The following is a 22,078-nucleotide window of genomic DNA, read 5'->3' as shown; positions in this document are numbered from 1 at the left end:
AATGGCCGTTGACAGCAGCTGTTCAATTTGAACCTTCTTTTACTATCTCATAGAGAAACTAACACATTTTCAGGTTCAAAAAGGTCAACAGAACTTGGGATTCCCAGCCAGTCAACCATGCTGGTACTTGCCAAGCCTTAAGCTGCGTTGCTGCTGCGATCTGACGAGAGCAGGCACATTCAGCTTAGAATGGCCGTTGACAGCAGCTGTTCAATTTGAACCTTCTTTTACTATCTCATAGAGAAACTAACACATTTTCAGGTTCAAAAAGGTCAACGGAACTTGGAATTCCCAGCCAGTCTCCCATGCTGGTACTTGCCAAGCCTTAAGTTACATTGCTGCTGCGATCTGACGAGAGCAGGCAAATTAAGCTTAGAATTGCCGTTGACAGCAGCTGTTCAATTTGAACCTTCTTTTACTATCTCATAGAGAAACTAACACAATTTTCAGGTTCAAAAAGGTCAACAGAACTTGGGATTCCCAGCCAGTCTCCCATGCTGGTACTTGCCAAGCCTTAAGCTGCATCGCTGCTGCGATCTGAAAAGAGCACACACATTCAGCTTAGAATGGCCGTTGACAGCAGTTGTTCAATTTGAACCTTCTTCTACTATCTCATAGAGAAACTAACACAATTTTCAGGTTCAAAAAGGTCACCAGAACTTGGGATTCCCAGCCAGTCTCCCATGCTGGTACTTGCCAAGCCTTAAGCTGCATCGCTGCTGCGATCTGACAAGAGGACGCACATTCAGCTTAGAATTGCCGTTGACAGCAGCTTTTCAATTTTAACCTTCTTTTACTATCTCATAGAGAAACTAACACAATTTTCAGGTTCAAAACGGTCAACGGAACTTGGGATTCCCAGCCAGTCTCCCATGCTGGTACTTGCCAAGCCTTAAGCTGCATTGCTGCTGCGATCTGACGAGAGCAGGCACATTCAGCTTAAAATTGCCGTTGACAGCAGCTGTTCAATTTGAACCTTCTTTTACTATCTCATAGAGAAACTAACACAATTTTCAGGTTCAAAAAGGTCAACAGAACTTGGGATTCCCAGCCAGTCTCCCATGCTGGTACTTGCCAAGCCTTAAGCTGCATCGCTGCTGCGATCTGAAAAGAGCACACACATTCAGCTTAGAATGGCCGTTGACAGCATTTGTTCAATTTGAACCTTCTTCTACTATCTCATAGAGAAACTAACACAATTTTCAGGTTCAAAAAGGTCACCAGAACTTGGGATTCCCAGCCAGTCTCCCATACTGGTACTTGCCAAGCCTTAAGCTGCATCGCTGCTGCGATCTGACAAGAGCACGCACATTCAGCTTAGAATTGCCGTTGACAGCAGCTTTTCAATTTTAACCTTCTTTTACTATCTCATACAGAAACTAACACAATTTTCAGGTTCAAAAAGGTCAACGGAACTTGGGATTCCCAGCCAGTCTCCCATGCTGGTACTTGCCAAGCCTTAAGCTGCATTGCTGCTGCAATCTGACGAGAGCAGGCACATTCAGCTTAGAATGGCCATTGACAGCAGCTGTTCAATTTGAACCTTCTTTTACTATCTCATAGAGAAACTAACACAATTTTCAGGTTCCAAAAGGTCAACAGAACTTGGGATTCCCAGCCAGTCTCTCATGCTGGTACTTGCCAAGACCTAAGCTGCATCGCTGCTGCAATCTGACAAGAGCACACACATTCAGCTTAGAATGGCCGTTGACAGCAGTTGTTCAATTTGAACCTTCTTCTACTATCTCATAGAGAAACTAACACAATTTTCAGGTTCAAAAAGGTCAAAGGAACTTGGGATTCCCAGCCAGTCTCCCATGCTGGTACTTGCCAAGCCTTAAGCTGCATTGCTGCTGTGATCTGACAAGAGCAGGCACATTCAGCTTAGAATGGCCGTTGACAGCAGCATTTCAAATTGAACCTTCTTTTACTATCTCATAGAGAAACTAAAACAATTTTCAAGTTCAAAAAGGTCAACAGAACTTGGGATTCCCAGCCAGCCTCCCATGCTGGAACTTGCCAAGCCTTAAGCTGCATCGCTGCTGCGATCTGACAAGAGCACGCACATTCAGCTTAGAATGGCCGTTGACAGCAGCTGTTCAATTTGAACCTTCTTTTACTATCTCATAGAGAAACTAACACATTTTCAGGTTCAAAAAGGTTAACAGAACTTGGGATTCCCAGCCAGTCTCCCATGCTGGTACTTGCCAAGCCTTAAGCTGCATTGCTGCTGCGATCTGACGAGAGCAGGCATATTCAGCTTAGAATGGCCGTTGACAGCAGCTGTTCAATTTGAACCTTCTTTTACTATCTCATAGAGAAACTAACACAATTTTCAGGTTCAAAAAGGTCAATGGAACTTGGGATTCCCAGCCAGTCTCCCATGCTGGTACTTGCCAAGCCTTAAGCTGCATTGCTGTTGCGATCTGACGAGAGCAGGCACATTCAGCTTAGAATGGCCGTTGACAGCAGCTGTTCAATTTGAACCTTCTTTTACTATCTCATAGAGAAACTAACACATTTTCAGGTTCAAAAAGGTCAACGGAACTTGGAATTCCCAGCCAGTCTCCCATGCTGGTACTTGCCAAGCCTTAAGTTGCATTGCTGCTGCAATCTGACGAGAGCAGGCAAATTCAGCTTAGAATGGCCGTTGACAGCAGCTGTTCAATTTGAACCTTCTTTTACTATCTCATAGAGAAACTAACACATTTTCAGGTTCAAAAAGGTCAACAGAACTTGAGATTCCCAGCCAGTCTCCCATGCTGGTACTTGCCAAGCCTTAAGCTGCATTGCTGCTGCAATCTGACGAGAGCAGGCACATTCAGCTTAGAATTGCCGTTGACAGCAGCTGTTCAATTTGAACCTTCTTTTACTATCTCATAGAGAAACTAACACAATTTTCAGGTTCAAAAAGGTCAACGGAACTTGGAATTCCCAGCCAGTCTCCCATGCTGGTACTTGCCAAGTCTTAAGCTGCATCACTGCTGCGATCTGACGAGAGCAGGCAAATTCAGCTTAGAATGGCCGTTGACAGCAGTTGTTCAATTTGAACCTTCTTCTACTATCTCATAGAGAAACTAACACAATTTTCAGGTTCAAAAAAGTCACCAGAACTTGGGATTCCCAGCCAGTCTCCCATGCTGGTACTTGCCAAGCCTTAAGCTGCATCACTGCTGCGATCTGACAAGAGCACGCACATTCAGCTTAGAATGGCCGTTGACAGCAGCTGTTCAATTTGAACCTTCTTTTACTATCTCATAGAGAAACTGACACAATTTTCAGGTTCAAAAAGGTCAACGGAACTTGGGATTCCCAGCCAGTCTCCCATGCTGGTACTTGCCAAGCCTTAAGCTGCATTGCTGCTGCGATCTGACAAGAGCAGGCACATTCAGCTTAGAATGGCCGTTGACAGCAGCATTTCAAATTGAACCTTCTTTTACTATCTCATAGAGAAACTAAAACAATTTTCAAGTTCAAAAAGGTCAAAAGAACTTGGGATTCCCAGCCAGTCTCCCATGCTGGAACTTGCCAAGCCTTAAGCTGCATCGCTGCTGCGATCTGACAAGAGCACGCACATTCAGCTTAGAATGGCCATTGACAGCAGCTGTTCAATTTGAACCTTCTTTTACTATCTCATAGAGAAACTAACACAATTTTCAGGTTCAAAAAGGTCAACGGAACTTGGGATTCCCAGCCAGTCTCCCATGCTGGTACTTGCCAAGCCTTAAGCTGCATTGCTGCTGCGATCTGACGAGAGCAGGCACATTCAGCTTAGAATGGCCGTTGACGGCAGCTGTTCAATTTGAACCTTCTTTTACTATTTCATAGAGAAACTAACACATTTTCAGGTTCAAAAAGGTCAACGGAACTTGGAATTCCCAGCCAGTCTCCCATGCTGGTACTTGCCAAGCCTTAAGTTGCATTGCTGCTGCGATCTGACGAGAGCAGGCAAATTCAGCTTAGAATGGCCGTTGACAGCAGCTGTTCAATTTGAACCTTCTTTTACTATCTCATAGAGAAACTAACACATTTTCAGGTTCAAAATGGTCAACAGAACTTGGGATTCCCAGCCAGTCTCCCATGCTGGTACTTGCCAAGCCTTAAGCTGCATTGCTGCTGCAATCTGACGAGAGCAGGCACATTCAGCTTAGAATTGCCGTTGACAGCAGCTGTTCAATTTGAACCTTCTTTTACTATCTCATAGAGAAACTAACACAATTTTCAGGTTCAAAAAGGTCAACGGAACTTGGAATTCCCAGCCAGTCTCCCATGCTGGTACTTGCCAAGCCTTAAGTTGCATTGCTGCTGCGATCTGACGAGAGCAGGCAAATTCAGCTTAGAATGGCCGTTGACAGCAGCTGTTCAATTTGAACCTTCTTTTACTATCTCATAGAGAAACTAACACATTTTCAGGTTCAAAAAGGTCAACAGAACTTGGGATTCCCAGCCAGTCTCCCATGCTGGTACTTGCCAAGACTAAAGCTGCATTGCTGCTGCAATCTGCTGAGAGCAGGCACATTCAGCTTAGAATTGCCGTTGACAGCAGCTGTTCAATTTGAACCTTCTTTTACTATCTCATAGAGAAACTAACACAATTTTCAGGTTCAAAAAGGTCAACAGAACTTGGGATTCCAAGCCAGTCTCCCATGCTGGTACTTGCCAAGCCTTAAGCTGCATCGCTGCTGCGATCTGAAAAGAGCACACACATTCAGCTTAGAATGGCCGTTGACAGCAGTTGTTCAATTTGAACCTTCTTCTACTATCTCATAGAGAAACTAACACAATTTTCAGGTTCAAAAAGGTCACCAGAACTTGGGATTCCCAGCCAGTCTCCCATGCTGGTACTTGCCAAGCCTTAAGCTGCATCGCTGCTGCGATCTGACAAGAGCACACACATTCAGCTTAGAATGGCCGTTGACAGCAGTTGTTCAATTTGAACCTTCTTCTACTATCTCATAGAGAAACTAACACAATTTTCAGGTTCAAAAAAGTCACCAGAACTTGGGATTCCCAGCCAGTCTCCCATGCTGGTACTTGCCAAGCCTTAAGCTGCATCGCTGCTGCGATCTGACAAGAGCACGCACATTCAGCTTAGAATTGCCGTTGACGGCAGCTGTTCAATTTGAACCTTCTTTTACTATCTCATAGAGAAACTAACACAATTTTCAGGTTCAAAAAGGTCAACGGAACTTGGGATTCCCAGCCAGTCTCCCATGCTGGTACTTGCCAAGCCTTAAGCTGCATTGCTGCTGCGATCTGACAAGAGCAGGCACATTCAGCTTAGAATGGCCGTTGACAGCAGCATTTCAAATTGAACCTTCTTTTACTATCTCATAGAGAAACTAAAACAATTTTCAAGTTCAAAAAGGTCAACAGAACTTGGGATTCCCAGCCAGTCTCCCATGCTGGAACTTGCCAAGCCGTAAGCTGCATCGCTGCTGCGATCTGACAAGAGCACGCACATTCAGCTTAGAATGGCCGTTGACAGCAGCTGTTCAATTTGAACCTTCTTTTACTATCTCATAGAGAAACTAACACAATTTTCAGGTTCAAAAAGGTCAACAGAACTTGGGATTCCCAGCCAGTCTCCCATGCTGGTACTTGCCAAGCCTTAAGCTGCATTGCTGCTGCGATCTGACGAGAGCAGGCACATTCAGCTTAGAATGGCCGTTGACGGCAGCTGTTCAATTTGAACCTTCTTTTACTATTTCATAGAGAAACTAACACATTTTCAGGTTCAAAAAGGTCAACGGAACTTGGAATTCCCAGCCAGTCTCCCATGCTGGTACTTGCCAAGCCTTAAGTTGCATTGCTGCTGCGATCTGACGAGAGCAGGCAAATTCAGCTTAGAATGGCCGTTGACAGCAGCTGTTCAATTTGAACCTTCTTTTACTATCTCATAGAGAAACTAACACATTTTCAGGTTCAAAATGGTCAACAGAACTTGGGATTCCCAGCCAGTCTCCCATGCTGGTACTTGCCAAGCCTTAAGCTGCATTGCTGCTGCAATCTGACGAGAGCAGGCACATTCAGCTTAGAATTGCCGTTGACAGCAGCTGTTCAATTTGAACCTTCTTTTACTATCTCATAGAGAAACTAACACAATTTTCAGGTTCAAAAAGGTCAACGGAACTTGGAATTCCCAACCAGTCTCCCATGCTGGTACTTGCCAAGCCTTAAGTTGCATTGCTGCTGCGATCTGACGAGAGCAGGCAAATTCAGCTTAGAATGGCCGTTGACAGCAGCTGTTCAATTTGAACCTTCTTTTACTATCTCATAGAGAAACTAACACATTTTCAGGTTCAAAAAGGTCAACAGAACTTGGGATTCCCAGCCAGTCTCCCATGCTGGTACTTGCCAAGACTAAAGCTGCATTGCTGCTGCAATCTGCTGAGAGCAGGCACATTCAGCTTAGAATTGCCGTTGACAGCAGCTGTTCAATTTGAACCTTCTTTTACTATCTCATAGAGAAACTAACACAATTTTCAGGTTCAAAAAGGTCACCAGAACTTGGGATTCCCAGCCAGTCTCCCATGCTGGTACTTGCCAAGCCTTAAGCTGCATCGCTGCTGCGATCTGACAAGAGCACGCACATTCAGCTTAGAATGGCCGTTGACAGCAGATGTTCAATTTGAACCTTCTTTTACTATCTCATAGAGAAACTAACACAATTTTCAGGTTCAAAAAGGTCAACGGAACTTGGGATTCCCAGCCAGTCTCCCATGCTGGTACTTGCCAAGCCTTAAGCTGCATTGCTGCTGCGATCTGACAAGAGCAGGCACATTCAGCTTAGAATGGCCGTTGACAGCAGCATTTCAAATTGAACCTTCTTTTACTATCTCATAGAGAAACTAAAACAATTTTCAAGTTCAAAAAGGTCAACAGAACTTGGGATTCCCAGCCAGTCTCCCATGCTGGAACTTGCCAAGCCTTAAGCTGCATCGCTGCTGCGATCTGACAAGAGCACGCACATTCAGCTTAGAATGGCCGTTGACAGCAGCTGTTCAATTTGAACCTTCTTTTACTATCTCATAGAGAAACTAACACAATTTTCAGGTTCAAAAAGGTCAACGGAACTTGGGATTCCCAGCCAGTCTCCCATGCTGGTACTTGCCAAGCCTTAAGCTGCATTGCTGCTGCGATCTGGCGAGAGCAGGCACATTCAGCTTAGAATGGCCATTGACAGCAGTTGTTCAATTTGAACCTTCTTCTACTATCTTATATAGAAACTAACACAATTTTCAGGTTCAAAAAGGTCACCAGAACTTGGGATTCCAAGCCAGTCTCCCATGCTGGTACTTGCCAAGCCTTAAGCTGCATTGCTGCTGCAATCTGACAAGAGCAGGCACATTCAGCTTAGAATGGCCGTTGACAGCAGCTGTTCAATTTGAACCTTCTTTTGCTATCTCATAGAGAAACTAACACAATTTTCAGGTTCAAAAAGGTCACCAGAACTTGGGATTCCAAGCCAGTCTCCCATGCTGGTACTTGCCAAGCCTTAAGCTGCTTCGCTGCTGCGATCTGACAAGAGCACGCACATTCAGCTTAGAATGGCCGTTGACAGCAGCTGTTCAATTTGAACCTTCTTTTACTATCTCATAGAGAAACTAACACAATTTTCAGGTTCAAAAAGGGCAACGGAACTTGGGATTCCCAGCCAGTCTCCCATGCTGGTACTTGCCAAGCCTTATGCTGCATTGCTGCTGCGATCTGGCGAGAGCAGGCACATTCAGCTTAGAACGGCCGTTGACAGCAGTTGTTCAATTTGAACCTTCTTCTACTATCTTATATAGAAACTAACACAATTTTCAGGTTCAAAAAGGTCACCAGAACTTGGGATTCCAAGCCAGTCTCCCATGCTGGTACTTGCCAAGCCTTAAGCTGCATTGCTGCTGCAATCTGACAAGAGCAGGCACATTCAGCTTAGAATGGCCGTTGACAGCAGCTGTTCAATTTGAACCTTCTTTTGCTATCTCATAGAGAAACTAACACAATTTTCAGGTTCAAAAAGGTCACCAGAACTTGGGATTCCAAGCCAGTCTCCCATGCTGGTACTTGCCAAGCCTTAAGCTGCTTCGCTGCTGCGATCTGACAAGAGCACGCACATTCAGCTTAGAATGGCCGTTGACAGCAGCTGTTCAATTTGAACCTTCTTTTACTATCTCATAGAGAAACTAACACATTTTCAGGTTCAAAAAGGTCAACAGAACTTGGGATTCCCAGCCAGTCTCCCATGCTGGTACTTGCCAAGCCTTAAGCTGCATTGCTGCTGCGATCTGACGAGAGCAGGCACATTCAGCTTAGAATGGCCATTGACAGCAGCTGTTCAATTTGAACCTTCTTTTACTATCTCATAGAGAAACTAACACAATTTTCAGGTTCAAAAAGGTCAACGGAACTTGGGATTCCCAGCCAGTCTCCCATGCTGGTACTTGCCAAGCCTTAAGCTGCATTGCTGCTGCGATCTGACAAGAGCAGGCACATTCAGCTTAGAATGGCCGTTGACAGCAGCATTTCAAATTGAACCTTCTTTTACTATCTCATAGAGAAACTAAAACAATTTTCAAGTTCAAAAACGTCAACAGAACTTGGGATTCCCAGCCAGTCTCCCATGCTGGAACTTGCCAAGCCTTAAGCTGCATCGCTGCTGCGATCTGACAAGAGCACACACATTCAGCTTAGAATGGCCGTTGACAGCAGCTGTTCAATTTGAACCTTCTTTTACTATCTCATAGAGAAACTAACACAATTTTCAGGTTCAAAAAGGGCTATGGAACTTGGGATTCCCAGCCAGTCTCCCATGCTGGTACTTGCCAAGCCTTATGCTGCATTGCTGCTGCGATCTGGCGAGAGCAGGCACATTCAGCTTAGAATGGCCATTGACAGCAGTTGTTCAATTTGAACCTTCTTCTACTATCTTATATAGAAACTAACACAATTTTCAGGTTCAAAAAGGTCACCAGAACTTGGGATTCCAAGCCAGTCTCCTATGCTGGTACTTGCCAAGCCTTAAGCTGCATTGCTGCTGCAATCTGACAAGAGCAGGCACATTCAGCTTAGAATGGCCGTTGACAGCAGCTGTTCAATTTGAACCTTCTTTTGCTATCTCCTAGAGAAACTAACACAATTTTCAGGTTCAAAAAGGTCACCAGAATTTGGGATTCCAAGCCAGTCTCCCATGCTGGTACTTGCCAAGCCTTAAGCTGCATCGCTGCTGCGATCTGACAAGAGCACGCACATTCAGCTTAGAATGGCCGTTGACAGCAGCTGTTCAATTTGAACCTTCTTTTACTATCTCATAGAGAAACTAACAAATTTTCAGGTTCAAAAAGGTCAACAGAACTTGGGATTCCCAGCCAGTCTCCCATGCTGGTACTTGCCAAGCCTTAAGCTGCATTGCTGCTGCGATCTGACGAGAGCAGGTACATTCAGCTTAGAATGGCCGTTGACAGCAGCTGTTCAATTTGAACCTTCTTTTACTATCTCATAGAGAAACTAACACAATTTTCAGGTTCAAAAAGGTCAACGGAACTTGGGATTCCCAGCCAGTCTCCCATGCTGGTACTTGCCAAGCCTTAAGCTGCATTGCTGCTGCGATCTGACGAGAGCAGGCACATTCAGCTTAGAATGGCCGTTGACAGCAGCTGTTCAATTTGAACCTTCTTTTACTATCTCATAGAGAAACTAACACATTTTCAGGTTCAAAAAGGTCAACGGAACTTGGGATTCCCAGCCAGTCTCCCATGCTGGTACTTGCCAAGCCTTAAGTTGCATTGCTGCTGCGATCTGACGAGAGCAGGCAAATTCAGCTTAGAATGGCCGTTGACAGCAGCTGTTCAATTTGAACCTTCTTTTACTATCTCATAGAGAAACTAACACATTTTCAGGTTCAAAAAGGTCTACAGAACTTGGGATTCTCAGCCAGTCTCCCATGCTGGTACTTGCCAAGCCTTAAGCTGCATTGCTGCTGCAATCTGACAAGAGCAGGCACATTCAGCTTAGAATTGCCGTTGACAGCAGCTGTTCAATTTGAACCTTCTTTTACTATCTCATAGAGAAACTAACACAATTTTCAGGTTCAAAAAGGTCAACAGAACTTGGAATTCCCAGCCAGTCTCCCATGCTGGTACTTGCCAAGCCTTAAGTTGCATTGCTGCTGCGATCTAACGAGAGCAGGCAAATTCAGCTTAGAATGGCCGTTGACAGCAGCTGTTCAATTTGAACCTTCTTTTACTATCTCATAGAGAAACTAACACATTTTCAGGTTCAAAAAGGTCAACAGAACTTGGGATTCCCAGCCAGTCTCCCATGCTGGTACTTGCCAAGCCTTAAGCTGCATTGCTGCTGCAATCTGACGAGAGCAGGCACATTCAGCTTAGAATTGCCGTTGACAGCAGCTGTTCAATTTGAACCTTCTTTTACTATCTCATAGAGAAACTAACACAATTTTCAGGTTCAAAAAGGTCAACAGAACTTGGGATTCCCAGCCAGTCTCCCATGCTGGTACTTGCCAAGCCTTAAGCTGCATCGCTGCTGCGATCTGAAAAGAGCACACACATTCAGCTTAGAATGGCCGTTGACAGCAGTTGTTCAATTTGAACCTTCTTCTACTATCTCATAGAGAAACTAACACAATTTTCAGGTTCAAAAATGTCACCAGAACTTGGGATTCCCAGCCAGTCTCACATGCTGGTACTTGCCAAGCCTTAAGCTGCATCGCTGCTGCGATCTGACAAAAGCACGCACATTCAGCTTAGAATTGCCGTTGACAGCAGCTTTTCAATTTGAACCTTCTTTTACTATCTCATACAGAAACTAACACAATTTTAAGGTTCAAAAAGGTCAACGGAACTTGGGATTCCCAGCCAGTCTCCCATGCTGGTACTTGCCAAGCCTTAAGCTGCATTGCTTCTGCGATCTGACGAGAGCAGGCACATTCAGCTTAGAATGGCCATTGACAGCAGCTGTTCAATTTGAACCTTCTTTTACTATCTCATACAGAAACTAACACAATTTTCAGGTTCAAAAAGGTCAACAGAACTTGGGATTCCCAGCCAGTCTCCCATGCTGGTACTTGCCAAGCCTTAAGCTGCATCGCTGCTGCGATCTGACAAGAGCACACACATTCAGCTTAGAATGGCCGTTGACAGCAGTTGTTCAATTTGAACCTTCTTCTACTATCTCATAGAGAAACTAACACAATTTTCAGGTTCAAAAAAGTCACCAGAACTTGGGATTCCCAGCCAGTCTCCCATGCTGGTACTTGCCAAGCCTTAAGCTGCATCGCTGCTGCGATCTGACAAGAGCACGCACATTCAGCTTAGAATGGCCGTTGACAGCAGTTGTTCAATTTGAACCTTCTTCTACTATCTCATAGAGAAACTAACACAATTTTCAGGTTCAAAAAGGTCACCAGAACTTGGGATTCCAAGCCAGTCTCCCATGCTGGTACTTGCCAAGCCTTAAGCTGCATCGCTGCTGCGATCTGACAAGAGCACGCACATTCAGCTTAGAATGGCCGTTGACAGCAGCTGTTCAATTTGAACGTTCTTTTACTATCTCATAGAGAAACTAACACAATTTTCAGGTTCAAAAAGGGCAACGGAACTTGGGATTCCCAGCCAGTCTCCCATGCTGGTACTTGCCAAGCCTTAAGCTGCATTGCTGCTGCGATCTGGCGAGAGCAGGCACATTCAGCTTAGAATGGCCATTGACAGCAGTTGTTCAATTTGAACTTTCTTCTACTATCTTATATAGAAACTAACACAATTTTCAGGTTCAAAAAGGTCACCAGAACTTGGGATTCCAAGCCAGTCTCCCATGCTGGTACTTACCAAGCCTTAAGCTGCATTGCTGCTGCAATCTGACAAGAGCAGGCACATTCAGCTTAGAATGGCCGTTGACAGCAGCTGTTCAATTTGAACCTTCTTTTGCTATCTCATAGAGAAACTAACACAATTTTCAGGTTCAAAAAGGTCAACAGAACTTGAGATTCCAAGCCAGTCTCCCATGCTGATACTTGCCAAGCCTTAAGCTGCATCGCTGCTGCGATCTGACAAGAGCACGCACATTCAGCTTAGAATGGCCGTTGACAGCAGCTGTTCAATTTGAACCTTCTTTTACTATCTCATAGAGAAACTAACACATTTTCAGGTTCAAAAAGGTCAACAGAACTTGGGATTCCCAGCCAGTCTCCCATGCTGGTACTTGCCAAGCCTTAAGCTGCATTGCTGCTGCGATCTGACGAGAGCAGGCACATTCAGCTTAGAATGGCCGTTGACAGCAGCTGTTCAATTTGAACCTTCTTTTACTATCTCATAGAGAAACTAACACAATTTTCAGGTTCAAAAAGGTTAACAGAACTTGGGATTCCCAGCCAGTCTCCCATGCTGGTACTTGCCAAGCCTTAAGCTGCATTGCTGCTGCGATCTGACGAGAGCAGGCACATTCAGCTTAGAATGGCCGTTGACAGCAGCTGTTCAATTTGAACCTTCTTTTACTATCTCATAGAGAAACTAACACAATTTTCAGGTTCAAAAAGGGCAACGGAACTTGGGATTCCCAGCCAGTCTCCCATGCTGGTACTTGCCAAGCCTTAAGCTGCATTGCTGCTGCGATCTGGCGAGAGCAGGCACATTCAGCTTAGAATGGCCATTGACAGCAGTTGTTCAATTTGAACCTTCTTCTACTATCTTATATAGAAACTAACACAATTTTCAGGTTCAAAAAGGTCACCAGAACTTGGGATTCCCAGCCAGTCTCCCATGCTGGTACTTGCCAAGCCTTAAGCTGCATTGCTGCTGCAATCTGACAAGAGCAGGCACATTCAGCTTAGAATGGCCATTGACAGCAGCTGTTCAATTTGAACCTTCTTTTGCTATCTCATAGAGAAACTAACACAATTTTCAGGTTCAAAAAGGGCAACGGAACTTGGGATTCCCAGCCAGTCTCCCATGCTGGTACTTGCCAAGCCTTAAGCTGCATCGCTGCTGCGATCTGACAAGAGCACGCACATTCAGCTTAGAATGGCCGTTGACAGCAGCTGTTCAATTTGAACCTTCTTTTACTATCTCATAGAGAAACTAACACAATTTTCAGGTTCAAAAAGGGCAACGGAACTTGGGATTCCCAGCCAGTCTCCCATACTGGTACTTGCCAAGCCTTATGCTGCATTGCTGCTGCGATCTGGCGAGAGCAGGCACATTCAGCTTAGAACGGCCGTTGACAGCAGTTGTTCAATTTGAACCTTCTTCTACTATCTTATATAGAAACTAACACAATTTTCAGGTTCAAAAAGGTCACCAGAACTTGGGATTCCAAGCCAGTCTCCCATGCTGGTACTTGCCAAGCCTTAAGCTGCATTGCTGCTGCAATCTGACAAGAGCAGGCACATTCAGCTTAGAATGGCCGTTGACAGCAGCTGTTCAATTTGAACCTTCTTTTGCTATCTCATAGAGAAACTAACAAAATTTTCAGGTTCAAAAAGGTCACCAGAACTTGGGATTCCAAGCCAGTCTCCCATGCTGGTACTTGCCAAGCCTTAAGCTGCTTCGCTGCTGCGATCTGACAAGAGCACGCACATTCAGCTTAGAATGGCCGTTGACAGCAGCTGTTCAATTTGAACCTTCTTTTACTATCTCATAGAGAAACTAACACATTTTCAGGTTCAAAAAGGTCAACAGAACTTGGGATTACCAGCCAGTCTCCCATGCTGGTACTTGCCAAGTCTTAAGCTGCATTGCTGCTGCGATCTGACGAGAGCAGGCACATTCAGCTTAGAATGGCCATTGACAGCAGCTGTTCAATTTGAACCTTCTTTTACTATCTCATAGAGAAACTAACACAATTTTCAGGTTCAAAAAGGTCAACGGAACTTGGGATTCCCAGCCAGTCTCCCATGCTGGTACTTGCCAAGCCTTAAGCTGCATTGCTGCTGCGATCTGACAAGAGCAGGCACATTCAGCTTAGAATGGCCGTTGACAGCAGCAATTCAAATTGAACCTTCTTTTACTATCTCATAGAGAAACTAAAACAATTTTCAAGTTCAAAAACGTCAACAGAACTTGGGATTCCCAGCCAGTCTCCCATGCTGGAACTTGCCAAGCCTTAAGCTGCATCGCTGCTGCGATCTGACAAGAGCACACACATTCAGCTTAGAATGGCCGTTGACAGCAGCTGTTCAATTTGAACCTTCTTTTACTATCTCATAGAGAAACTAACACAATTTTCAGGTTCAAAAAGGGCTACGGAACTTGGGATTCCCAGCCAGTCTCCCATGCTGGTACTTGCCAAGCCTTATGCTGCATTGCTGCTGCGATCTGGAGAGAGCAGGCACATTCAGCTTAGAATGGCCATTGACAGCAGTTGTTCAATTTGAACCTTCTTCTACTATCTTATATAGAAACTAACACAATTTTCAGGTTCAAAAAGGTCACCAGAACTTGGGATTCCAAGCCAGTCTCCTATGCTGGTACTTGCCAAGCCTTAAGCTGCATTGCTGCTGCAATCTGACAAGAGCAGGCACATTCAGCTTAGAATTGCCGTTGACAGCAGCTGTTCAATTTGAACCTTCTTTTACTATCTCATAGAGAAACTAACACAATTTTCAGGTTCAAAAAGGTCAACAGAACTTGGGATTCCCAGCCAGTCTCCCATGCTGGTACTTGCCAAGCCTTAAGCTGCATCGCTGCTGCGATCTGAAAAGAGCACACACATTCAGCTTAGAATGGCCGTTGACAGCAGTTGTTCAATTTGAACCTTCTTCTACTATCTCATAGAGAAACTAACACAATTTTCAGGTTCAAAAATGTCACCAGAACTTGGGATTCCCAGCCAGCCTCCCATGCTGGTATTTGCCAAGCCTTAAGCTGCATCGCTGCTGCGATCTGACAAAAGCACGCACATTCAGCTTGGAATTGCCGTTGACAGCAGCTTTTCAATTTGAACCTTCTTTTACTATCTCATACAGAAACTAACACAATTTTAAGGTTCAAAAAGGTCAACGGAACTTGGGATTCCCAGCCAGTCTCCCATGCTGGTACTTGCCAAGCCTTAAGCTGCATTGCTGCTGCGATCTGACGAGAGCAGGCACATTCAGCTTAGAATGGCCATTGACAGCAGCTGTTCAATTTGAACCTTCTTTTACTATCTCATAGAGAAACTAACACAATTTTCAGGTTCAAAAAGGGCAACGGAACTTGGGATTCCCAGCCAGTCTCCCATGCTGGTACTTGCCAAGCCTTAAGCTGCATTGCTGCTGCGATCTGGCGAGAGCAGGCACATTCAGCTTAGAATGGCCATTGACAGCAGTTGTTCAATTTGAACTTTCTTCTACTATCTTATATAGAAACTAACACAATTTTCAGGTTCAAAAAGGTCACCAGAACTTGGGATTCCAAGCCAGTCTCCCATGCTGGTACTTACCAAGCCTTAAGCTGCATTGCTGCTGCAATCTGACAAGAGCAGGCACATTCAGCTTAGAATGGCCGTTGACAGCAGCTGTTCAATTTGAACCTTCTTTTGCTATCTCATAGAGAAACTAACACAATTTTCAGGTTCAAAAAGGTCAACAGAACTTGGGATTCCAAGCCAGTCTCCCATGCTGATACTTGCCAAGCCTTAAGCTGCATCGCTGCTGCGATCTGACAAGAGCACGCACATTCAGCTTAGAATGGCCGTTGACAGCAGCTGTTCAATTTGAACCTTCTTTTACTATCTCATAGAGAAACTAACACATTTTCAGGTTCAAAAAGGTCAACAGAACTTGGGATTCCCAGCCAGTCTCCCATGCTGGTACTTGCCAAGCCTTAAGCTGCATTGCTGCTGCGATCTGACGAGAGCAGGCACATTCAGCTTAGAATGGCCGTTGACAGCAGCTGTTCAATTTGAACCTTCTTTTACTATCTCATAGAGAAACTAACACAATTTTCAGGTTCAAAAAGGTCAACAGAACTTGGGATTCCCAGCCAGTCTCCCATGCTGGTACTTGCCAAGCCTTAAGCTGCATTGCTGCTGCGATCTGACGAGAGCAGGCACATTCAGCTTAGAATGGCCGTTGACAGCAGCTGTTCAATTTGAACCTTCTTTTACTATCTCATAGAGAAACTAACACAATTTTCAGGTTCAAAAAGGTCAACGGAACTTGGGATTCCCAGCCAGTCTCCCATGCTGGTACTTGCCAAGCCTTATGCTGCATTGCTGCTGCGATCTGGCGAGAGCAGGCACATTCAGCTTAGAACGGCCGTTGACAGCAGTTGTTCAATTTGAACCTTCTTCTACTATCTTATATAGAAACTAACACAATTTTCAGGTTCAAAAAGGTCACCAGAACTTGGGATTCCAAGCCAGTCTCCCATGCTGGTACTTGCCAAGCCTTAAGCTGCATTGCTGCTGCAATCTGACAAGAGCAGGCACATTCAGCTTAGAATGGCCGTTGACAGCAGCTGTTCAATTTGAACCTTCTTTTGCTATCTCATAGAGAAACTAACAAAATTTTCAGGTTCAAAAAGGTCACCAGAACTTGGGATTCCAAGCCAGTCTCCCATGCTGGTACTTGCCAAGCCTTAAGCTGCTTCGCTGCTGCGATCTGACAAGAGCACGCACATTCAGCTTAGAATGGCCGTTGACAGCAGCTGTTCAATTTGAACCTTCTTTTACTATCTCATAGAGAAACTAACACATTTTCAGGTTCAAAAAGGTCAACAGAACTTGGGATTCCCAGCCAGTCTCCCATGCTGGTACTTGCCAAGCCTTAAGCTGCATTGCTGCTGCGATCTGACGAGAGCAGGCACATTCAGCTTAGAATGGCCATTGACAGCAGCTGTTCAATTTGAACCTTCTTTTACTATCTCATAGAGAAACTAACACAATTTTCAGGTTCAAAAAGGTCAACGGAACTTGGGATTCCCAGCCAGTCTCCCATGCTGGTACTTGCCAAGCCTTAAGCTGCATTGCTGCTGCGATCTGACAAGAGCAGGCACATTCAGCTTAGAATGGCCGTTGACAGCAGCATTTCAAATTGAACCTTCTTTTACTATCTCATAGAGAAACTAAAACAATTTTCAAGTTCAAAAACGTCAACAGAACTTGGGATTCCCAGCCAGTCTCCCATGCTGGAACTTGCCAAGCCTTAAGCTGCATCGCTGCTGCGATCTGACAAGAGCACACACATTCAGCTTAGAATGGCCGTTGACAGCAGCTGTTCAATTTGAACCTTCTTTTACTATCTCATAGAGAAACTAACACAATTTTCAGGTTCAAAAAGGGCTACGGAACTTGGGATTCCCAGCCAGTCTCCCATGCTGGTACTTGCCAAGCCTTATGCTGCATTGCTGCTGCGATCTGGAGAGAGCAGGCACATTCAGCTTAGAATGGCCATTGACAGCAGTTGTTCAATTTGAACCTTCTTCTACTATCTTATATAGAAACTAACACAATTTTCAGGTTCAAAAAGGTCACCAGAACTTGGGATTCCAAGCCAGTCTCCTATGCTGGTACTTGCCAAGCCTTAAGCTGCATTGCTGCTGCAATCTGACAAGAGCAGGCACATTCAGCTTAGAATGGCCGTTGACAGCAGCTGTTCAATTTGAACCTTCTTTTGCTATCTCCTAGAGAAACTAACACAATTTTCAGGTTCAAAAAGGTCACCAGAATTTGGGATTCCAAGCCAGTCTCCCATGCTGGTACTTGCCAAGCCTTAAGCTGCATCGCTGCTGCGATCTGACAAGAGCACGCACATTCAGCTTAGAATGGCCGTTGACAGCAGCTGTTCAATTTGAACCTTCTTTTACTATCTCATAGAGAAACTAACACATTTTCAGGTTCAAAAAGGTCAACAGAACTTGGGATTCCCAGCCAGTCTCCCATGCTGGTACTTGCCAAGCCTTAAGCTGCATTGCTGCTGCGATCTGACGAGAGCAGGCACATTCAGCTTAGAATGGCCGTTGACAGCAGCTGTTCAATTTGAACCTTCTTTTACTATCTCATAGAGAAACTAACACATTTTCAGGTTCAAAAAGGTCAACGGAACTTGGGATTCCCAGCCAGTCTCCCATGCTGGTACTTGCCAAGCCTTAAGTTGCATTGCTGCTGCGATCTGACGAGAGCAGGCAAATTCAGCTTAGAATGGCCGTTGACAGCAGCTGTTCAATTTGAACCTTCTTTTACTATCTCATAGAGAAACTAACACATTTTCAGGTTCAAAAAGGTCTACAGAACTTGGGATTCTCAGCCAGTCTCCCATGCTGGTACTTGCCAAGCCTTAAGCTGCATTGCTGCTGCAATCTGACGAGAGCAGGCACATTCAGCTTAGAATTGCCGTTGACAGCAGCTGTTCAATTTGAACCTTCTTTTACTATCTCATAGAGAAACTAACACAATTTTCAGGTTCAAAAAGGTCAACAGAACTTGGGATTCCCAGCCAGTCTCCCATGCTGGTACTTGCCAAGCCTTAAGTTGCATTGCTGCTGCGATCTAACGAGAGCAGGCAAATTCAGCTTAGAATGGCCGTTGACAGCAGCTGTTCAATTTGAACCTTCTTTTACTATCTCATAGAGAAACTAACACATTTTCAGGTTCAAAAAGGTCAACAGAACTTGGGATTCCCAGCCAGTCTCCCATGCTGGTACTTGCCAAGCCTTAAGCTGCATTGCTGCTGCAATCTGATGAGAGCAGGCACATTCAGCTTAGAATTGCCGTTGACAGCAGCTGTTCAATTTGAACCTTCTTTTACTATCTCATAGAGAAACTAACACAATTTTCAGGTTCAAAAAGGTCAACAGAACTTGGGATTCCCAGCCAGTCTCCCATGCTGGTACTTGCCAAGCCTTAAGCTGCATCGCTGCTGCGATCTGAAAAGAGCACACACATTCAGCTTAGAATGGCCGTTGACAGCAGTTGTTCAATTTGAACCTTCTTCTACTATCTCATAGAGAAACTAACACAATTTTCAGGTTCAAAAATGTCACCAGAACTTGGGATTCCCAGCCAGTCTCCCATGCTGGTATTTGCCAAGCCTTAAGCTGCATCGCTGCTGCGATCTGACAAAAGCACGCACATTCAGCTTGGAATTGCCGTTGACAGCAGCTTTTCAATTTGAACCTTCTTTTACTATCTCATACAGAAACTAACACAATTTTAAGGTTCAAAAAGGTCAACGGAACTTGGGATTCCCAGCCAGTCTCCCATGCTGGTACTTGCCAAGCCTTAAGCTGCATTGCTGCTGCGATCTGACGAGAGCAGGCACATTCAGCTTAGAATGGCCATTGACAGCAGCTGTTCAATTTGAACCTTCTTTTACTATCTCATAGAGAAACTAACACAATTTTCAGGTTCAAAAAGGTCAACAGAACCTGGGATTCCCAGCCAGTCTCCCATGCTGGTACTTGCCAAGCCTTAAGCTGCATCGCTGCTGCGATCTGACAAGAGCACACACATTCAGCTTAGAATGGCCGTTGAAAGCAGTTGTTCAATTTGAACCTTCTTCTACTATCTCATAGAGAAACGAACACAATTTTCAGGTTCAAAAAAGTCACCAGAACTTGGGATTCCCAGCCAGTCTCCCATGCTGGTACTTGCCAAGCCTTAAGCTGCAACGCTGCTGCGATCTGACAAGAGCACGCACATTCAGCTTAGAATGGCCGTTGACAGCAGTTGTTCAATTTGAACCTTCTTCTACTATCTCATATAGAAACTAACACAATTTTCAGGTTCAAAAAGGGCAACGGAACTTGGGATTCCCAGCCAGTCTCCCATGCTGGTACTTGCCAAGCCTTAAGCTGCATTGCTGCTGCGATCTGGCGAGAGCAGGCACATTCAGCTTAGAATGGCCATTGACAGCAGTTGTTCAATTTGAACCTTCTTCTACTATCTTATATAGAAACTAACACAATTTTCAGGTTCAAAAAGGTCACCAGAACTTGGGATTCCAAGCCAGTCTCCCATGCTGGTACTTACCAAGCCTTAAGCTGCATTGCTGCTGCAATCTGACAAGAGCAGGCACATTCAGCTTAGAATGGCCGTTGACAGCAGCTGTTCAATTTGAACCTTCTTTTGCTATCTCATAGAGAAACTAACACAATTTTCAGGTTCAAAAATGTCAACAGAACTTGGGATTCCAAGCCAGTCTCCCATGCTGATACTTGCCAAGCCTTAAGCTGCATCGCTGCTGCGATCTGACAAGAGCACGCACATTCAGCTTAGAATGGCCGTTGACAGCAGCTGTTCAATTTGAACCTTCTTTTACTATCTCATAGAGAAACTAACACATTTTCAGGTTCAAAAAGGTCAACAGAACTTGGGATTCCCAGCCAGTCTCCCATGCTGGTACTTGCCAAGCCTTAAGCTGCATTGCTGCTGCGATCTGACGAGAGCAGGCACATTCAGCTTAGAATGGCCGTTGACAGCAGCTGTTCAATTTGAACCTTCTTTTACTATCTCATAGAGAAACTAACACAATTTTCAGGTTCAAAAAGGTCAACAGAACTTGGGATTCCCAGCCAGTCTCCCATGCTGGTACTTGCCAAGCCTTAAGCTGCATTGCTGCTGCGATCTGACGAGAGCAGGCACATTCAGCTTAGAATGGCCGTTGACAGCAGCTGTTCAATTTGAACCTTCTTTTACTATCTCATAGAGAAACTAACACAATTTTCAGGTTCAAAAAGGGCAACGGAACTTGGGATTCCCAGCCAGTCTCCCATGCTGGTACTTGCCAAGCCTTAAGCTGCATTGCTGCTGCGATCTGGCGAGAGCAGGCACATTCAGCTTAGAATGGCCATTGACAGCAGTTGTTCAATTTGAACCTTCTTCTACTATCTTATATAGAAACTAACACAATTTTCAGGTTCAAAAAGGTCACCAGAACTTGGGATTCCAAGCCAGTCTCCCATGCTGGTACTTGCCAAGCCTTAAGCTGCAATGCTGCTGCAATCTGACAAGAGCAGGCACATTCAGCTTAGAATGGCCGTTGACAGCAGCTGTTCAATTTGAACCTTCTTTTGCTATCTCATAGAGAAACTAACACAATTTTCAGGTTCAAAAAGGTCAACAGAACTTGGGATTCCAAGCCAGTCTCCCATGCTGGTACTTGCCAAGCCTTAAGCTGCATCGCTGCTGCGATCTGACAAGAGCACGCACATTCAGCTTAGAATGGCCGCTGACAGCAGCTGTTCAATTTGAACCTTCTTTTACTATCTCATAGAGAAACTAACACATTTTCAGGTTCAAAAAGGTCAACAGAACTTGGGATTCCCAGCCAGTCTCCCATGCTGGTACTTGCCAAGCCTTAAGCTGCATTGCTGCTGCGATCTGACGAGAGCAGGCACATTCAGCTTAGAATGGCCGTTGACAGCAGCTGTTCAATTTGAACCTTCTTTTACTATCTCATAGAGAAACTAACACAATTTTCAGGTTCAAAAAGGTCAACGGAACTTGGGATTCCCAGCCAGTCTCCCATGCTGGTACTTGCCAAGCCTTAAGCTGCATTGCTGCTGCGATCTGACGAGAGCAGGCACATTCAGCTTAGAATGGCCGTTGACAGCAGCTGTTCAATTTGAACCTTCTTTTACTATCTCATAGAGAAACTAACACATTTTCAGGTTCAAAAAGGTCAACGGAACTTGGAATTCCCAGCCAGTCTCCCATGCTGGTACTTGCCAAGCCTTAAGTTGCATTGCTGCTGCGATCTGACGAGAGCAGGCAAATTCAGCTTAGAATGGCCGTTGACAGCAGCTGTTCAATTTGAACCTTCTTTTACTATCTCATAGAGAAACTAACACATTTTCAGGTTCAAAAAGGTCAACAGAACTTGGGATTCCCAGCCAGTCTCCCATGCTGGTACTTGCCAAGCCTTAAGCTGCATTGCTGCTGCAATCTGACGAGAGCAGGCACATTCAGCTTAGAATTGCCGTTGACAGCAGCTGTTAAATTTGAACCTTCTTTTACTATCTCATAGAGAAACTAACACAATTTTCAGGTTCAAAAAGGTCACCAGAACTTGGGATTCCCAGCCAGTCTCCCATGCTGGTACTTGCCAAGCCTTAAGCTGCATCGCTGCTGCGATCTGAAAAGAGCACACACATTC

At 44.8% G+C, this 22,078-nt stretch overlaps 52 pseudogenes; all 52 read right to left on the bottom strand.

Annotated features, from left to right (window-relative positions):
• Positions 1 to 82: 82 nt before the first annotated feature.
• Positions 83 to 201, bottom strand: LOC140085354 (5S ribosomal RNA; annotated as a pseudogene).
• Positions 202 to 837: 636 nt separating this feature from the next.
• On the bottom strand, positions 838 to 956 carry LOC140091779 (5S ribosomal RNA; annotated as a pseudogene).
• Positions 957 to 1,404: 448 nt separating this feature from the next.
• Positions 1,405 to 1,523, bottom strand: LOC140091701 (5S ribosomal RNA; annotated as a pseudogene).
• Positions 1,524 to 2,159: 636 nt separating this feature from the next.
• Positions 2,160 to 2,278, bottom strand: LOC140091385 (5S ribosomal RNA; annotated as a pseudogene).
• A 70-nt stretch (positions 2,279 to 2,348) lies between these two features.
• Positions 2,349 to 2,467, bottom strand: LOC140095370 (5S ribosomal RNA; annotated as a pseudogene).
• Positions 2,468 to 2,536: 69 nt separating this feature from the next.
• Positions 2,537 to 2,655, bottom strand: LOC140098764 (5S ribosomal RNA; annotated as a pseudogene).
• Positions 2,656 to 2,724: 69 nt separating this feature from the next.
• On the bottom strand, positions 2,725 to 2,843 carry LOC140097531 (5S ribosomal RNA; annotated as a pseudogene).
• Positions 2,844 to 2,913: 70 nt separating this feature from the next.
• Positions 2,914 to 3,032, bottom strand: LOC140085378 (5S ribosomal RNA; annotated as a pseudogene).
• A 259-nt stretch (positions 3,033 to 3,291) lies between these two features.
• LOC140088964 (5S ribosomal RNA) lies at positions 3,292 to 3,410 on the bottom strand (annotated as a pseudogene).
• Positions 3,411 to 3,669: 259 nt separating this feature from the next.
• LOC140093717 (5S ribosomal RNA) lies at positions 3,670 to 3,788 on the bottom strand (annotated as a pseudogene).
• A 69-nt stretch (positions 3,789 to 3,857) lies between these two features.
• On the bottom strand, positions 3,858 to 3,976 carry LOC140093540 (5S ribosomal RNA; annotated as a pseudogene).
• Positions 3,977 to 4,045: 69 nt separating this feature from the next.
• On the bottom strand, positions 4,046 to 4,164 carry LOC140094914 (5S ribosomal RNA; annotated as a pseudogene).
• A 70-nt stretch (positions 4,165 to 4,234) lies between these two features.
• LOC140093539 (5S ribosomal RNA) lies at positions 4,235 to 4,353 on the bottom strand (annotated as a pseudogene).
• An 825-nt stretch (positions 4,354 to 5,178) lies between these two features.
• On the bottom strand, positions 5,179 to 5,297 carry LOC140088963 (5S ribosomal RNA; annotated as a pseudogene).
• A 259-nt stretch (positions 5,298 to 5,556) lies between these two features.
• Positions 5,557 to 5,675, bottom strand: LOC140079423 (5S ribosomal RNA; annotated as a pseudogene).
• Positions 5,676 to 5,744: 69 nt separating this feature from the next.
• LOC140093538 (5S ribosomal RNA) lies at positions 5,745 to 5,863 on the bottom strand (annotated as a pseudogene).
• A 69-nt stretch (positions 5,864 to 5,932) lies between these two features.
• On the bottom strand, positions 5,933 to 6,051 carry LOC140094913 (5S ribosomal RNA; annotated as a pseudogene).
• Positions 6,052 to 6,121: 70 nt separating this feature from the next.
• LOC140094970 (5S ribosomal RNA) lies at positions 6,122 to 6,240 on the bottom strand (annotated as a pseudogene).
• Positions 6,241 to 6,687: 447 nt separating this feature from the next.
• Positions 6,688 to 6,806, bottom strand: LOC140088962 (5S ribosomal RNA; annotated as a pseudogene).
• Positions 6,807 to 7,065: 259 nt separating this feature from the next.
• LOC140092428 (5S ribosomal RNA) lies at positions 7,066 to 7,184 on the bottom strand (annotated as a pseudogene).
• A 1,014-nt stretch (positions 7,185 to 8,198) lies between these two features.
• On the bottom strand, positions 8,199 to 8,317 carry LOC140083744 (5S ribosomal RNA; annotated as a pseudogene).
• A 70-nt stretch (positions 8,318 to 8,387) lies between these two features.
• On the bottom strand, positions 8,388 to 8,506 carry LOC140088961 (5S ribosomal RNA; annotated as a pseudogene).
• Positions 8,507 to 9,331: 825 nt separating this feature from the next.
• LOC140101970 (5S ribosomal RNA) lies at positions 9,332 to 9,450 on the bottom strand (annotated as a pseudogene).
• Positions 9,451 to 9,520: 70 nt separating this feature from the next.
• LOC140093705 (5S ribosomal RNA) lies at positions 9,521 to 9,639 on the bottom strand (annotated as a pseudogene).
• Positions 9,640 to 9,708: 69 nt separating this feature from the next.
• On the bottom strand, positions 9,709 to 9,827 carry LOC140094444 (5S ribosomal RNA; annotated as a pseudogene).
• A 258-nt stretch (positions 9,828 to 10,085) lies between these two features.
• On the bottom strand, positions 10,086 to 10,204 carry LOC140096306 (5S ribosomal RNA; annotated as a pseudogene).
• Positions 10,205 to 10,273: 69 nt separating this feature from the next.
• LOC140094912 (5S ribosomal RNA) lies at positions 10,274 to 10,392 on the bottom strand (annotated as a pseudogene).
• Positions 10,393 to 10,840: 448 nt separating this feature from the next.
• LOC140086559 (5S ribosomal RNA) lies at positions 10,841 to 10,959 on the bottom strand (annotated as a pseudogene).
• A 637-nt stretch (positions 10,960 to 11,596) lies between these two features.
• Positions 11,597 to 11,715, bottom strand: LOC140096969 (5S ribosomal RNA; annotated as a pseudogene).
• Positions 11,716 to 12,162: 447 nt separating this feature from the next.
• LOC140079422 (5S ribosomal RNA) lies at positions 12,163 to 12,281 on the bottom strand (annotated as a pseudogene).
• A 70-nt stretch (positions 12,282 to 12,351) lies between these two features.
• On the bottom strand, positions 12,352 to 12,470 carry LOC140089396 (5S ribosomal RNA; annotated as a pseudogene).
• Positions 12,471 to 12,540: 70 nt separating this feature from the next.
• Positions 12,541 to 12,659, bottom strand: LOC140096968 (5S ribosomal RNA; annotated as a pseudogene).
• Positions 12,660 to 13,862: 1,203 nt separating this feature from the next.
• On the bottom strand, positions 13,863 to 13,981 carry LOC140088960 (5S ribosomal RNA; annotated as a pseudogene).
• A 1,015-nt stretch (positions 13,982 to 14,996) lies between these two features.
• LOC140082782 (5S ribosomal RNA) lies at positions 14,997 to 15,115 on the bottom strand (annotated as a pseudogene).
• Positions 15,116 to 15,185: 70 nt separating this feature from the next.
• Positions 15,186 to 15,304, bottom strand: LOC140096967 (5S ribosomal RNA; annotated as a pseudogene).
• A 447-nt stretch (positions 15,305 to 15,751) lies between these two features.
• LOC140079420 (5S ribosomal RNA) lies at positions 15,752 to 15,870 on the bottom strand (annotated as a pseudogene).
• A 70-nt stretch (positions 15,871 to 15,940) lies between these two features.
• LOC140079419 (5S ribosomal RNA) lies at positions 15,941 to 16,059 on the bottom strand (annotated as a pseudogene).
• A 636-nt stretch (positions 16,060 to 16,695) lies between these two features.
• LOC140083743 (5S ribosomal RNA) lies at positions 16,696 to 16,814 on the bottom strand (annotated as a pseudogene).
• A 70-nt stretch (positions 16,815 to 16,884) lies between these two features.
• Positions 16,885 to 17,003, bottom strand: LOC140088958 (5S ribosomal RNA; annotated as a pseudogene).
• An 825-nt stretch (positions 17,004 to 17,828) lies between these two features.
• LOC140079418 (5S ribosomal RNA) lies at positions 17,829 to 17,947 on the bottom strand (annotated as a pseudogene).
• Positions 17,948 to 18,016: 69 nt separating this feature from the next.
• On the bottom strand, positions 18,017 to 18,135 carry LOC140094441 (5S ribosomal RNA; annotated as a pseudogene).
• A 258-nt stretch (positions 18,136 to 18,393) lies between these two features.
• LOC140097344 (5S ribosomal RNA) lies at positions 18,394 to 18,512 on the bottom strand (annotated as a pseudogene).
• A 69-nt stretch (positions 18,513 to 18,581) lies between these two features.
• On the bottom strand, positions 18,582 to 18,700 carry LOC140092098 (5S ribosomal RNA; annotated as a pseudogene).
• Positions 18,701 to 19,148: 448 nt separating this feature from the next.
• On the bottom strand, positions 19,149 to 19,267 carry LOC140082780 (5S ribosomal RNA; annotated as a pseudogene).
• A 448-nt stretch (positions 19,268 to 19,715) lies between these two features.
• On the bottom strand, positions 19,716 to 19,834 carry LOC140096966 (5S ribosomal RNA; annotated as a pseudogene).
• Positions 19,835 to 20,281: 447 nt separating this feature from the next.
• Positions 20,282 to 20,400, bottom strand: LOC140079417 (5S ribosomal RNA; annotated as a pseudogene).
• Positions 20,401 to 20,470: 70 nt separating this feature from the next.
• On the bottom strand, positions 20,471 to 20,589 carry LOC140079416 (5S ribosomal RNA; annotated as a pseudogene).
• A 70-nt stretch (positions 20,590 to 20,659) lies between these two features.
• On the bottom strand, positions 20,660 to 20,778 carry LOC140096965 (5S ribosomal RNA; annotated as a pseudogene).
• Positions 20,779 to 21,225: 447 nt separating this feature from the next.
• LOC140079415 (5S ribosomal RNA) lies at positions 21,226 to 21,344 on the bottom strand (annotated as a pseudogene).
• Positions 21,345 to 21,414: 70 nt separating this feature from the next.
• Positions 21,415 to 21,533, bottom strand: LOC140093692 (5S ribosomal RNA; annotated as a pseudogene).
• A 69-nt stretch (positions 21,534 to 21,602) lies between these two features.
• LOC140093537 (5S ribosomal RNA) lies at positions 21,603 to 21,721 on the bottom strand (annotated as a pseudogene).
• A 69-nt stretch (positions 21,722 to 21,790) lies between these two features.
• Positions 21,791 to 21,909, bottom strand: LOC140094911 (5S ribosomal RNA; annotated as a pseudogene).
• Positions 21,910 to 22,078: the final 169 nt, after the last annotated feature.

The sequence above is a fragment of the Engystomops pustulosus genome, chromosome 9 (assembly GCF_040894005.1).
Source record: "Engystomops pustulosus chromosome 9, aEngPut4.maternal, whole genome shotgun sequence".
NCBI lineage: Eukaryota > Metazoa > Chordata > Amphibia > Anura > Leptodactylidae > Engystomops > Engystomops pustulosus.
Note: the sequence above shows the minus strand (reverse complement) of the source record. Positions and strands in the feature narration are given on the sequence as shown.